Here is a 16,435-nt window from a genome sequence, read left to right on the forward strand (position 1 = left end):
TAAATACGGTGTTGTAAATTTTTGAAGATAAGAAAAACTTATACTAGTTTGTGTGAGAAAAGTGGCTTACTACATTGTGAAAATGTAACTGTAAACCTTACTTATACTAAAATCAAGTGAATTGAAAAAATAAAAGTAGACTTTATACTTTATTGAAAATAGAATAAAAAACCAGGAGACTATCTTGGGATATGAAAGAATTTTTTAAATAATATTTTTAAAACACCAAAACTTTGAGTTTTGCTCATTCTTTTCTTTGGCTTAAAATTCTTTTTACCCACCTATTTTTGGGTATCTAGTTAATGCATAACCTTGCTTCATTCAATTTTCTGCTCAAATATTAGCCTCTTTGATATCCCTTTAAATATGATATCCTTTTATCACATGTCACAACCAATCTCTCTATGTTTTTTGTGTATATATTTTCTCATTTCAGTTATAACTTCCTTATGTATTATAGGAGTCCTGGGGGTGCAGTGGTTAAGAGCTCGGCTGCTAACCAAAAGGTCAGCACTTTGAATCTACCAGATACTTCTTGAAAACACTGTGGGGCAGTTCACCTATGTCTTATAGGCTCACTATGAGTCAGAATCTACTCAATGGCAATGGGTGTTTGTTTGCTTGATGATTATCCATATCCCACCAAATATACAAGCACCACTGAGAACAAAAAATTTCTCTTTTTATTTGTTTTACTTATATATTTTTTATTATTTCTTTTCATTTTTAAAACTCAACTTTCTAAAATTGGGCCTGTTCATGATAGCAGTCAGCAAATATCTATGAAGTGAATTAATAAATTAATGTCAAACAAACTAATGAAACTACAAAGAAAATGATTGATTCATTTGATATGAAAAATATAATAAAATGGTTTGAAGGTATGACATCATCGGTTAATATTTGGTACCAGGCTGGGAGAGAGTATCTGCAATGTCTGAAAGTAATAAGGCAATAATATCTATAACATACAGCTAAATCCTTAAAAAAAAAAAAAAAAGACAATATAGGAAATATATTAGTGAAATATGTAAAGAGTATAAACAGGCAATTCATAGATAGAGAATAAGTATAAATAGTGATGGCCAAAAATATTTATAATTATATGAAAAAAATTAATAAAACTAATACAGTATTTCCATCCCATTGGATTGGCAGAAATTAGAAAGTTTGATAACACCAAATACCTGTAATGATATGAAGATTTGAGAACATTTTTCCTTTTTTAGTGTTTGGAGAACCACCTGGAGATAAATTTGGTAGTACCTATTTTTTTTTTTTATTTATATTAATGTGGATTTGCTGCATTTTAGTGATCTAAATATTGGATTTATATACTAAAGAAACTTGCTACTAGATAATCATAGGAATAGGCATTAATATGCTGACGGCGATGTTGATATAGTTTGCAGGAATTTGTAAATAATATGTCTCTCAATAGGAGTATATGTAAAACAAAGCAGTTTAGAAATCTCAAATGGAGTCAAAAATAACTAAGTAGATGTAAGAAGAACAACATACATATTAACATTTAACACTGAGGTAAAATACAGGATAAAGTAATACGTTTCATAACACAATACTGGCTATGAAATTAAAATTATACTTTTAGAAGTTATTTATGTATCTAAAGCCATATTGTAAATAGACTAAATAAAGTAGGTCTCTATAATGTTGATGAGAATAAGAATTCTGTGTAAGGACGAAAGAAAGTAAATACTTTTCTGAAACTGAATAAATGTGAGCCTCTGCTTATACAAATGGTAGTGAATAATCTGAGACTTATGATTAATTCAACTTCTTGCATTGGTGCACTTATGATTTTGAAAGAAAGTGAAAATCTCAATGGCAAAGAGAGAAGCTCGAGTTGTGAGCCTGCCATGGCTTGGGCATTTGGTCATTGTGGTACAAATATCACTGTACAAGGACAAGCTATGATAATAAGTGGGCCCAAGTGTCTTGTTTGCTTATTATATTTATTTTTAATTTTTAAATGGCTTTCATTTCTTAACTACATCTGTATTTTATTGAGTTTAGCTACCATGAAAGTCCTTTGGGAGCTTGCTTCCCTCTGAGCGAAATAAGCATTGATTTTCTAGGCCAGCAATAATAAAAGAACAAAGCTTACAGGCTTTTCCCAGGTGAGATACTCCTTCATTTCAACATTTCTGTTCCATCTAGGACACTATTCCCTCCTTGGGGTGTGAGGTTGAGGTGGGTGCAGTGAAGAGTTTAATTTTTAAAATTTCTTTATTAGTATTTTAAAATATAAAACATTGTAATTATTGGAATCATTAACTGACACCTTAGTAGCCAGTGGATACCTGAGCAAAAAATGAGATGTTAATATGAGGGAAAAATGGAGAATGGGGGAAGAAAAAAAAAATCCCTCTGTATACCAATTATTTGTATACAAACCTTCCTTATTAATTTATCTGTATATCATGTTATCCTCCATACATCTTCATCTAAGAGGAAATTCCCTATTCGCTTGTGTCATTCCAACATTCTAGAATTATAAATCACAAATTTTTTATCATGAGAAATCTAAAATTCATCTTTCATTGTTTATAAAACTGACAACTTTTCAGTCTAAATGTGGACCACACAAATATTATCTATTGCTTGCTTAATGTATTTTGACTAGCATTTAAAAATTAGATATTCAACATTTTAAAAAATCTTAGATACTCGTGAAAAATGGGAAAACATTCTGTCCTGGTCCCATTTCAGCATGACAATAACTCCAGATTATTTTTGGAAGGGGTATTCAATCTCCAGTTTGCTGAAATCTTCACTTGATAATGTTAATTAACTTAAATTACCTGTTAGATCCCTGTGGATTTTGAATCTGCAGCTCATATTCAAATCATTTCTTTAATTTCACAGGTGAGAAAGTAGAGTCTATTTGCTATTACGGACAGGTGAGGTCACAGAAGAAGATGGTGATGGAGCTGGATAAAAGAGAAGTCTTCTAGTTTGATATATATTTTTTTGCTTCACACCATGGTAATATTCCCCATTTCAGAAAGCTTACAAAGTATAATAATTCTTTTTTTAATCATTCTAATACATAAACATATTTTAAAAATAGAAATACACATACACAGTTGTTTGTTTATTTGTTTATTTTAGACCTTTCCACTATTTTCATTTACTCTAGTATTATGAAGTGTCTTGGCCAGGAAACACAAGCTAATTTTATTCAAAATATTTAATGATCACTAAAGTGACTTCATGAATTTCTTGAATTCTTTTAAATATCTAATACTAATGAAATGGGAAGAAAAAAATTACCCCAGTATTTAATGATTGATGAAATCACTAATGAAAAAAAAAAAAAAAAAGGTGCATTACCCATCCAGAAATATATCACTAATGTAAAGAGCATACGTTTTATATTGTTTATTTTGGGGGTGCATTTCCCTTCTCTCTTTTTGGACATTCATCTTTCTTTCTTTTTTAAAGTTTGGAACGTAATGGTTCTTATTAGAGCCTTAAAAAAAAAAAAAAAAAACTCAAACACGTTGCCCGCGAGCAGATTCCAACTCATAGCGATGCTATTTGGACCCTTAGTTCTCAGAAAGATGTGAGTAAACAATCTTCTCAAAACACAACAATTCACTTCCAAAGGAGCAGCCCATCTGTATAAAGTAGTGTTCTGTCCTGATTTAGCAGGTAGGCAAACCTAGGTTTCAGAAAGTTAAGTATCTTATCCAAGTTCACAAAGCAGTTCAGAGCGTGTGAAGCAAACAAACGCAAGCTAAAATCACTCTCATAAGATCCCAGCAGTGGCTCCAGAGACTTCCCAGTGATTTCATTCTGCATCATTCCTTAATGTGCTCTCACCGCTAAATTGAAATACATATTACATAAACTTTTCTTTTGACTTATTTGTGCCAAAGACTTATTTGTAGGTAAGTTAATTTCTCTGTTTCTGTGTTCTTTTTTATTAGCCAATGTAATGAGATGATATTTAACTCTAGAATGATGTCATTTAACTTTAAAGTGGGTTTTGAGGTGAATTTTGCATTAAAATAGTGTACAAAGCCACACTTTATTGTATTGCAGTATGTCCAGTCATCATTATATTTGGTGAATTGGTTCTTCTTGCTAATGTTTGTGTTACATTAAAAACACTAAATTGAGATAATCATGCATGAATCCTGCATGAGGCATTAACAATACAATGCTGGAACCCAATCTGATCTCTATTGTACAAAAGAGGGAAAAAAAAAGTTACGTTGCAAGCAATGTATGATAATTTTCAGTTCCTCTGGAAAGAAAAATAGTATTATTTCTATTCTAATTATATAAATTGGGAAAAACATAAAGGTAAGTAATTACATTCAGGTGACCTGAAAACCAGTGTGCTCTTACAGAATCTCTATTTTCAAGTAATGAAAGAGGCATTCACTACAAAGCTCAGCTCTTTCAACTTTTTAAAAATAGAAGACGAAAAGAAAATAACGAAAAGCCCATAGCCACTTAATCCCATGTCAGGCTCCTTCCTAACAGATACAAATCTACTAATAATGCATTTGCCCTTGGGAGCTTTTAAAAAGCTAACAGTACTTGCTCATGCCAACAGAGTCCTTTCATTCATCTGTTACCGTTTTGGTTGTTTTCCTGTCTACTGACTTTTAATAATTGAGATTGTATATCGTGCCCACTCCCTCCTTGGCAAACATTGACCCCTAGCTTCTGTGGCACCAGCCATCTGGAACTGTCTGCCCTCCTCTCTTCACATCACTGGAAACCTAATTCACTGCTTTCTAAAGTATGAAACTCCCATTTAGCTCAGCAGGAGTTTAAAGGAAAGATGAGTGGTAGATTGAACACACATGATCTCCCACCCAGTTTCGAAATGTAGCCAAAACATCACTTCTCCTCTAAAAAAAGGTCCCATTTTCTATATTAGGAATGAGCTTATATTAAATGTGGTACATATTCAAAGGGAATATCATATGAACAATAGTAATTGATCAAATATCCTCAAATCAGCTCATTGGAAGCATATCCATTCAGGTTGTATTTTTCTGATGAGCCAGAATTTGTCATCTAAGGAAGAGTTACAACGTCTTCATCTCAGAACTAAGGCAGTGGAAAGAGTAGTTCCATAAAACCACTACGTTGTGGAGGCACTTACTGTAAATAGTATAGATTAGATGGATAGTCCCCTTATTACTTAGCAATTGTCACCATCTTTATTTAACTCTTTTGGATTGAATGAAGAGAGATAATTTAAAGTAACCTTACATAATAGGAGTTTTTACAACTATGTTGCTGTTGGGTGCCATTGAATTGGTTTTCTGCATATAGAGACCCATGTGACAAAGTAGAGCTTCCCTGTAGGGTTTTCTAGACTGTAATCTTTATAGAAGCAGATCACCAAGTCTTTCTCCCACAAAGCCACTAGGTTAGTTCTAACTGGCAACATTTTGGTAGGGCTACTTTTGAATAATTATATAAAAATCTATTTTGACAATACAGCTAGGACTTTCAAGATAGCAACACAACCAGGTCCCAAGGAAAGAAAGAAACATTAGTGCTCTGGGTATGAGACAGGGCCCTTACTTGTCCTGGTCTAAGAGTTATACTATTCTCGGCTTTTATGTGCTTTCTTCATTTCTGTCCTATGAAAAGATTACAGATTCTAAATCTTATATTAAACTCTATGATGATGTTGTTTAATTTAAATCTCATTATTTCTTTTAGACAAAGTTTTCTCTCCTGCCGTCTCATAGGTTACCAGTTAGCCCAGAGTCTTTTTGTCATGAGGTTAGTGCCCCTAACATGATACTCTGTGTTACACGGTAAATTAACGGAAGCCACCCATAAGAAGTCATTGATGGTTACTATACACGCATACAATTTTTTTTTTTTATACACGCACACACATATACATAGAGAGAGAGCGGAAGAGAGAGAGAGGGAGTGAACATGGATCAGAAAACTAGGATCCTGAGGTCAAGGCTTACTTCCTGAAACATCTTTGGTCATGAACCAGTAAATATGTCCAATGACTAAGTTTATGGCAAATACTGAATTTCTGAGCCTCAGTCTCATATCTACCTCTTTGTCAGGAGGAAATCACCCTAAAGCTGGGTTACCAGTACCAGAGTAAGGAGAACTATCTTTGTACCTGCAAAGAAATCTGAAAAACCGAAGCTGCTCAACAACCTTACATTATGTTCCTATTTATAGTTTCAAACTTTTCATTGTATTACATAATAGATACTCAACTGAAAAACACACTCACCTTTCCTAAAGTAAGATAATCCGAACTCATGTCCATTTCTTATATGTTTATCCATTTTGGCTAGTTATATCTAGCAAGCAATACACTGGTCCCCAAAAGACCTGGTACACAATGGTGGAATAGAAACTTCTATTTGAGGAAAAACAATGTAGAGTGTGGAAATTTACAGATGAAAGTATATCACATTGACATGAACGGCAAGGACTCGTGTTCTGAGAGTGTAGAGAGTGCCCAGGGCCATATATCTAACTGAATGTTCTTCTGCTTCCTGGATCTCCCTTATCCATTGTTTTCTGAGATGGGCATGTGGGGAGATGTCTTGTGTTTGGATATTTGGTTTTTGTTTAATAAACAGGAGCGTTCTCTGGCTCAAATGTGTTTTTAAGACTTATTAGCTTCTGATCCATTTACATTAAGTAAATTACTTGGAATCTTGAAGAAAGTAGAGATGTCCTGGGCCATAGTCCTTGAAATTAGTTAGAACTGAGGCTTCTCTCATTTAACATGGGCCTAGTTGTTCAGCTTGTCATCTTTAATGGCCCCTTAGAAAAATGTGAAATAATAGCCTTGGTTGTGAAATTCTTCCCATGTTGATGGCCATTTACAATAAGCTTAACGGTTATTGTTTTGTTAGACTAAAAGTAGTGTGAAAATAGGTATTATGGGTGTCGTGATCACGTTCTCTCAGCTTCCAATTTTACTCCATGCCTTTTCTAACCTATCTACTTTTTTTTCATCCAACAGCAAAGCTCATCATTAGAAAAATTTATCATTGATACTCTCAGTAAAAGGAAACCCTGATGGCGTAGTGGTTAAGTGCTACAGCTGCTAACCAAAGGGTCGGCAGTTCAAATCCTCCAGGTGCTCCTTGGAAACTCTATGGTGCAGTTCTACTTTGTCCTGTAGGGTCGCTATGAGTCGGAATCGACTCGACGGCACTGGGTTTTGGGACTCTCAGTAAAACACTAACTAGTAAAACTATGTTTTCCCTATGCTTTCGGATAGGCCAGCTTCAACCAAAACTTGCTTATTTACTGCAATACTTTACTGAAAGACACAACAATTAGTAAAGAAAAACCAATAATCTAATAATTACCCTATAAGTGTCTTGAGAGTATAAGCCAAAGGCACAACAGCTATGGAAGTTTACTCTGCTGTTTTGCTTCCACGTAAATGGACTGGCACTCTCACAGCTTGGAATCTGTAGACTTACATTGCCTTCTACCTACCTAATTTAGACAACCCCATATATCAAAAGCCATCAATGGCATCCTCCTATTCTAAATACTCTTACATTAGGATTTATTAGGTTGAAGGTTGTAGAGTCACAAGTATAAAGAAATGACAGATTTCAGACATTGCTTAAAGTCCAGAAGCTCAATGTCATCAGAAATATGTTTCTGGATCCCTCTTCTCATCTGAAGAGCCCTGGCGGTGCAGTAGTTAAGCTCTCAGCTGCTAACTGGAAAGTCAGTGGTTCTAATCCACCAATAGCTTCACAGGTGAAAGATGTTGCAGTCTGCTTCCATAAAAATTTACAGCCTTGGGATCCCTATGGAGCAGTTCTGCTCTGTACTACAGCATCGCTATGAGTTGAAACTGCCTGGATAGCAACGGATTTGGTTTGGTTATGTTTTGGTATTTTCATCTGTGTTGCCTTGATCAAAGATTTTTGGAAACCCTAGGCTTATGTCATCCGTACGGTTGGCAAACCTATTACAAGAAAATGACAGTACGTCTTCTCTGATTCCCAGGTAACTCTCCACCCCAAGATTTATCCTGACAACTTTGAGCATTGATCTTTCTGGATACAGTTGCCATAGCATTGGAGATGAAACAAATGTTAATGATAGCGCTGTCATATATCCAGACTTAAATCTGTATGTGTGTTTGGAAAGGGTGGTGTTAATGCTTTATAAACCACATGATTGGACTGATAGTGAAGAAATGATGATTCTCAAGGAGAAAATCAGTATGGTTTATTGAAAAAAATGGAGTGGAAACTAGTCTTGTTATAAAAAACAGATAACCATTCTAATAACTTGTGCTGTGATCACTCATGAGAAATTCTAATTAATGTACACAAAGACTGAGGGTTAGTATAAGCAGTATAAAAAGATTCTCTAATATCTAGTCCTTATTGCATTAATGTGATAGTATCAAAAAGTATTATCTCGTTTCCTGATTTATTTTGAAAACTTCCTTCAGGACTAGATTGTGACAGGTGGAGAAATGATTTTACTTGGTTTCTGAGAGCTTGTAAAGTAACACTATGGTATATTTATGAAACTTGAAGGGAACTCATGGAGTATCTCTTCATAAGTCAATCAAGGGATTCTTAGGGCTAAGGTACAAGGGCATGGATAGCATTGTCACATACCAAGATTTTGTTCTGTACCAAAATGATGGGCAATCCAACTTTCTGTAAATGCTTTCTTATCAAACATTATTAAAAAATGAAATATTTTACAGAACAGAGTATTTCATGCATACACAATAATCATTTTATTTTCTTTGAATTATTCCCAAATAATTAGTATGTAATAAAACATAATTAGTAACAGAAACATACTCAGTATTTAATTTGGTAAATCACATGGCAGTTTTTGATACAAACTATATCATTTCCAGTAAATTATTCATTACTGCTTCTATATAAATGTAAACTCTTTCTCTCCCTGCTCCATATATGCCTCTTGGGAAGACAGACACTCAGTAGTTTCAAGATGATACTTACAAATAGAGAAATATTGTTTTATGTTTACTTGCATTTTTGAATAGGGGCTCATTGTTACATTTAGATATTTACTTAATTGCACTTTATTGCTCGAATTAACAGGTGAGCTCCCAAGGTGGTTTTCTAAGAGAATGTAGTGACTCTGAAGGTACATCCAAAATTTATACAACACGGAAATCATTATTAAGTCCAATTTCCTCTTCAATATAGTAGTGTTGAAGTTCCAGTTAATAGGAGACGCTTCATGATAAATATATGAATAAACCAGTTTCATTTTACTAAAATTGTACACTGTTTTCTTTAATTGTATATGCAACAATGTCTTTCTCAAATCTGCTGAATTTCTTGCTATAAAATGAGGTGCTGTTAAGGAAGCAAAATAAGCCATCAAATCACTCCACAGAAAAAAACAAACAAAAATATTAAAAGGAATAATGCTAAATACAGTAATGAAATTGTTTCCATTAAGGAAAATGCAATCTTGAAACTTTTTCCTCAATGTCCTGTTTTTTTTTTTTTCTACTTAGAATTTACATGCCTGATGCCTACAACAGAATGTTCTTTTTGCTCTTGAGTGCCCTTGAGTTAATTTTGACTTATAGTGACCGCATGTGACAGAGTAAAACTGCCCTATAGGGCTTTCTAGACTGTAATCTATGGAAGCAAATTGCCAGGTATTTACCTTGTGGAGCTGGTGGATGGGTTCGAACAGTTAACCCTTCGGTTAGCAAACTAGCACTTAACCACTGAGCCACCAGAATATTAGCTTGTTGTACATTGTGGTTTGTGTGAGGAGCGAAAACTTCGGACAAGTCAGGTGGCCACGGTTTTCTCGGTTCCTCTCCTTGTGGGCATCTTTAGGCCTCAAAACAATGCATCGCCCCCACGGAGCCCTGATACTTGTTGGTGAGATAAGACATACTGTTCTGGGCTAGCCCTGCCCCCTTCAGGAAGGCATCGGGGAGTGATGCAGTAGGATGTTTGTTAGAAGGGTTAAAACGATACAATTAGTCACTTAGGCTGGGGTGTAAAATAGCTGGAAGAGGATGCTTACTTAGTCTCCTCAGCTGTGGTGCAGTTGGGGCACACATAGCATAAGCTTACTGTCCACCTAAGGAGACCCACCTGGCTAGAAAGAGACAGCAGTAGGTAGGGTCCCGTTTAAACCCCTCACTCACGGCACAAAGTAGAGTGTACACTGAAGGGTCGTCATCTCTGCCAGGGCAGCTTTTGAGCCAGAGGGCAGTGCTCGTGATGGAACTATTTCTGTTGTATGCTGATTCTTGTAAGTAATAAAATCTACCTTCATGTGCAAACAGGCCTTCAGGCTCTGACTGGACGGACACGATGTTTATAGAGCAATCCATATTAGTTATCAGTGCCTTTTTTCCTAATGGCACCCTGACTATCTTGAAATTGGGTATAACCTGTGAGCATCACGCCGATTTGAAGTGTTGACTTACACTTTGCATCCCAAGGCAACAAGTAAGGGTGACTATTTCTGGATATATTTTTTTTATATATATTAACTTTATGAGAACTATGATTTAATTACTCTTTGGTTAATCACTCATTTCTTCTCTTTCATAAAGAACATTTAGCAAAACTGTCCAAAGATTGAGTGCCCCAAAATTAAAGGTATCACATTGTCATCTTTACATTCGACAATTGGTTCTTTTAGCCTTAATCTCTCCTTACTTCACACCTTGGGTTTGCATTATCTGCATCCTTTATGATCTCTTATGTCTTTATAATCCTTTTTAAATTAAAGATATAATTATATAAATATTGAGTATCAAATTTATGAATATGCTAATTGTATGCCATTATTTTCAAAAGGTGATCTTATTCCAATTTTGGAAATTCAGCCTTATGAGGGGTTTCAGGGATGAATTACCCGTTAAGGTAGAGTTGGCAAACATTTTCTGTAATAAAGTAAGATAGTAGGTATTTAAGTCTTTACAGTCTGTATAGTCTGTGTCACAATTACTCAAATTTGTTATCATAGAGCAAAATCAGTCATAGACAATACATAATTGAATGAGTGTGGCTATATTACAAAAATATTTACAGAAAATGAAAATTTATATAATTATCACAAAATGTTAAACTTATCCTTTTTTTCAAACATTTAACAAATACTATGGGAAACCCTAGTGGCATAGTAGTTAAGAGCTATGTCTGCTAACCAAAAGGTTGGCAGTTCGAATCCACCAGGTGCTCCTTGGAAACTCTATAGGGCAGTTTTACTCTGACCTATAGGGTCGCTCTGAGTCGGAATCGATTCTATGGCAATGGGTTTGTTTTTTTGTTGTTGTTGTTGGTATGGGCTATATAAAAACAGGTGGTAGGCCAGATTTGTTCTAAAAGCTGTAATTTGCCATACCTGCTCCAAGACAAGGGAAGATTGTAGGTATTTAATCTAAAACAGTCTTAAGTGACATGATGGTTAATGTTATGCGTCAACTTGGCTAAGCTATGATTTGGCAGACACAGTGTAATCGTCTTCCATTCTGTGATCTGATGTGGGCAGCCAGTCAGTTGATAGGGGAGTTTCCTTGGGGGCTTGGCCTGCTCCAGAATATAAATAGATGTTCTGGCAACGCTGGCTAACCTTCTCAGCCCTGTACTTTTCTCATCGCTTGACCTCCAGCTCTTGAGATGTAAACTGGCAGAAGTCTCTGGCCTGTTGCCTGATCTGCAGTTTGGATTCCCCAACAATCCCAACCCCATGAGGCAGCAGAGGCCTACAGCCTACTGCCTAACCTACAGATTTTGGGTTCGTCAGCCTCTGTAACCACGTGAACCAGCAGAGGTCGTCAGTCTGTGACGTGACCCACAGATTTAAGACTTGCCACCCCCCACGATTGCATACGCCATTTCCTCACAATTGGTGAGCCATTTCCTTGAAGTAAATTTCTCTTTGTGTATATTTATATGTATCTCACTGCTCTTGCTCCTCTAGAGCCCAGACTAAAACAACCGATAAATACGTAAAACATGACATTCAAATATTACAAGAACATTTTTTAACTAAAATAAATGCATCTCTCCCACCAACTCTCAAGTCTATACAGTTATTTTTTGTTATGTTTAAAATTTAAAGTGTACGCATACTATTTTAAATATCATAGTGCAATTAGATTATAATTAAAGACAGCAAAGCATATCCTGTATCTTATCAGATGTCTTTTTAGAGTAACCATTTATTCTTGTTTTTAATACTTCAGATAATTACCAGCATGTCTCCAAAAAATATAATTTTACTGTTATTTTTTAAAATTTATCAATTTCCCTGCACTCCATATCCACCTCTCAATAAATATATATTTTTTTATTTCTTCTATTACGTTACCTTTGAAACTTTAAATGCTTTTTTTATAATTTGCGTATTTTATTTTGGAGCCCTGGTGGTATGGTGGTTAAGAGCTCGGTTACTAACCAAAAGGTCAGCAGTTCAAATTCACCGGCCACTCTTTGAAAAGATTATGGAGCAGTTCTACTCTGTCCTAGGGTCACTATGAATTGGAATTAACTTGAGGCAAGGAGTTTTATATCTTATTTTATTTAATATTGACAGCCTTTCTTCACTGTCACCATTTTTTATTATAGTCACAGATATTCTGTTAAATAAAATCCAAGGGAAAGTTGTAGAGTAGGATGTGTTTTGTTTTGTTTGTTTGTTTTTACCAAATTACTAAATTAATGCCTATTTAAATGTTTATCATTTTTGCTAAAATTTATAATATAGAAGAATCAAGGTAGAAGACATCATAACTAATAAACCATACATCAGGGCTTTTTTTCCCTGCAACTTTTCATTTTCCAGGCTGCTATATGACGTAAATCCTTTTTAATGGCAGCAGACAGGCTTGGGCTTTCTGTGTGCCGTGTGTATGCTGCTGATATAAATTTATGGCTGAACTTGTCTAGCGTATTACTCAGTGAATCAATGGTCTGCAGTTGGCATCCTGGAATCAACCTAGGTTCTCCTGCTCTAATCTGGATGCTTTGCTCTGTCTGACTGAAGCACAATTTTGATCCTGGGATTTCTGTAATCTGCTGCCATTTGTTAGGGTACTGTTTTGTAAACCCCATCTCTTCTTTTAATTTGTTGCCTGGATTTGCTAGAATATGTTCTGTGGTCTCTCTTTGAAATGCATTGGAGGTAAATTTTCTGAATGACTTTGTGTTTTTATTTTGTCTTTGCATTTGTGGAGTATAACTAGACATAAATTCTAGACTGAAAAGTACTTCCCAGCACGCCTCCTTTGTATTATACCTTCCAGTACACATCCTTTTCCATGACACACATGATCTGCAGTCCTGAGGACTTCTCCTGTTTTCACTGATACTGGAACTCTTGGAATCAGCTTCTAATTATCTGATTATAGTTTTTATTTGCCTTTTTTCTCTATCTCTTAGGGGCTTAACTTGACATTGTTTTTCACCTCTTCTATTGAACATTTTATTTATTTTGTCTGTGATTTCCTCTCTAACAGCATCTTTCCATTGTCTCTTATTCCTTTTTCACAGACACTCATTTTTTCTTTTTTCCCCTTAAATTGGCAGAATACTTTCCTTTGCTGTTTTAAGGATAGTAATTATATTTTTAAATGTTCTCCACTTTCTTCAAATAGCATTGTTTCCTCCGAATTCCTTTATTAAACCAGATTTAGAGATTTTCACAATTTGAGAATTTCTCATACCTTGATTGCCTCTTTATGCTAAAAAGAGGAAAGTATTATACTGATGATCAGGCATCTGTGACTGTGATAGAGCCTGTCATGTCACTGGATTCATTCTACAGTGATTGCAGCAATATTAAATATCTTCACCGGGGTTGTTGGGGAAGATTACTGAAAAACCAAATCTACTCCCAACCCAGAAAACCTTTCCATAAAAATAGAAGAGAAAGAAAAACTACTACTGAGTAAACATTAAACTAGAATGTGATGCCCCCTAGGCAGTCCTCAGGAGATGGCAAAAAAGACCAAAAGAAAAAATTTTCCTTATGTAAATTAAGCAAAATACAACTCATTATGTTTATATTTAAGATAAAATTGTGAATTTTCGAATACCTTTATGGCAAGATACCTGAAAACCAAAAATAAAACCAAACCCAGTGCTGTTGAGTCAATTCCGACTCATAGCGATCCTTTAGGACAGAGTAGAACTGCCCCATAGAGTTTCCAAGGAGTGCCTGGAGGATTCGAACTGCTGACCCTTTGGTTAGTAGCCAGAGCACTCAACCACTACACCACCAGGGTTTCCAGGATACCTGAAAAGATGTTAATTTCCTCCTGGGAAACTGGGACATAGGGGTGTGATCTTCCTTGAAGATTACATTATCTTTCCCAAGTCCTTGAGGAACATCCTTGATTTACATACTTTTCAAGGAGACAGAGGAAGACCTTACAAGTTATCAAAAGTGAATTCTGAAACAGAGGAGGAGAGGGAAGCTTCTTCCCTTCTTCTCAACAGGAAGAACTGAAACCTCTTATATTCAATTCCAATTTGTCTTTACAAGATCTCTCGTTTTAGTACATGAACACCTTTCTCTAGGGTTCTTCGCTTTCTTCTCATAAAAGTCATCTTGTCACTTGCTTAGGAAAGAGTTGCCTTACTATTTGTGCTCTAGATGGGGTGGAGGGTTAGATTTGGCATCTGATAATTTTTTTGGTGTGTGTGTGTGCATATCTTTTTAAATTATGCATATTTTCATGCAGTAAAGCACGTGAATCTTACCTGTATAGCTCAATTGATTTGTATACATCAACATAACCATATGATCAACATCCAGAACTAGATCAAGATAAAGAACATTTTCGATTCCCAAGAAGGCTCCTTCGCATCCCATTTCAGACAATATGTTGCTCCAATTAACTATTTTGCTGACTTCCAAGACCGTAGATTAGTTCTGCCTGTTTTTGAACTTAACATAAATACAATCATAAAGCATATAGTCTTTTATACTTGGCTTTTCTCACTCAACACTATTTCTGTGAAATGCATCTATGCTGTTGTGCATGGCAGTATATCATTTTTTTTTTTTTTTACATTCCTGCATAGTATGATATTGTGCAAATGCATCAGAATAAATGTGTTCTATTTATGGACAGTTTGGTGGTTTCAGGTTGGCGCTTTAAAGATAAAACTATAATAAACATTATTACACTAGTCTTTTTGGTAGATATATTATTTCATTTCTTTTGGGTATATAACTAAGAGTGGAATTGCTGAGTGATACAGGAACTTTATGTTCCATCACAAAACCAGACACAAAAGATCACAGAATACAAGATTTCACTCATATGAAAGTTCAGAGCAAGAAAATCTACAGAAAAAGAAAATAAATTTTAGGTCGCTTAGCCCTTTCAAGACTCAGTCATGTTTTCCTTGGAATTTTTTGTTACTATGTGTTTTTTTTTTTTTTAATATGTTTTCACTAATGGAAAGTATGCTGATTAAAGGACTCAGAATTTTTTTTTTTTAATGATTTATGGATTTTTTGATACCCATTATCAGAGGTCACATATGTCCTACATGACCCTGGATGTCATAAATCCTGCCAATATGAGTCAATGATAAATTTGTTTTCTCTTGAAAATTTTCAAAACATGAGGAAAACCATGACGGCCCCTGGCAATAACTGCACATTCATTTTATTCTAGTCTCCTTCTTCTTAGCCTTTTTATTATTTTTCATGAAACTTTTTAAAACATGGTACACAATGCATTCTTCCTTACAGCAAGAGCAGTACTTACAGCCAAAATATATAAAGCCAAGGGATTTTTTTAGCTCAGGAAAATTACCACTACAATGCATCCTACATTACTGAGAAAGCAGTCTGACAGGTCAAATAAATGAAACTAAAGAAATTTGAATCTCAGGAAAATTATCACTGCTATGCATTCTTCATTATAACAAAAGCAGTACTAACAGCTAAGAAGCAGAAGTTCTGCCCTGGAATATTGCAGAACTTCTCAAAGCTATGCATTCCACTTCCTACGTAGGAAAACAATGATTGAGCTCTAGGATTGAATGCAGGGTAAGAATAATTTACAGGAGTTCGAGTCTCTTGAAAATTACTACTGCAATCCATTATTCCTTATTGCAAAAGCATTGTTTACTGTTCAAAAGCTAGAAAAGCAGAGAGCCAATGGCCTTTGGAAACAATGAATGATGTCAGGGAGAAAATGGCTGCTATGACTGAACGAAGACCGGGAATAGCTTATTCCAACAATAAGTACATTCTCACAAGATCATAGTAACTGGGAAACATAGTGAGGAGGCTTATCTTCCAGAAATAAAGGCAAACCTATTAAAAGTTTAAAAAATTCACACATCCAGGAGGCATCACCTAAGACGATGCTCAGTCTATACAAAAATGAGGCAACAACTCAGGATTCTGGAGTTTCACACATTTTAAAAGG

The sequence above is a fragment of the Elephas maximus genome, chromosome 5 (assembly GCF_024166365.1).
Source record: "Elephas maximus indicus isolate mEleMax1 chromosome 5, mEleMax1 primary haplotype, whole genome shotgun sequence".
In the NCBI taxonomy this organism is placed as follows: Eukaryota; Metazoa; Chordata; class Mammalia; order Proboscidea; family Elephantidae; genus Elephas; species Elephas maximus.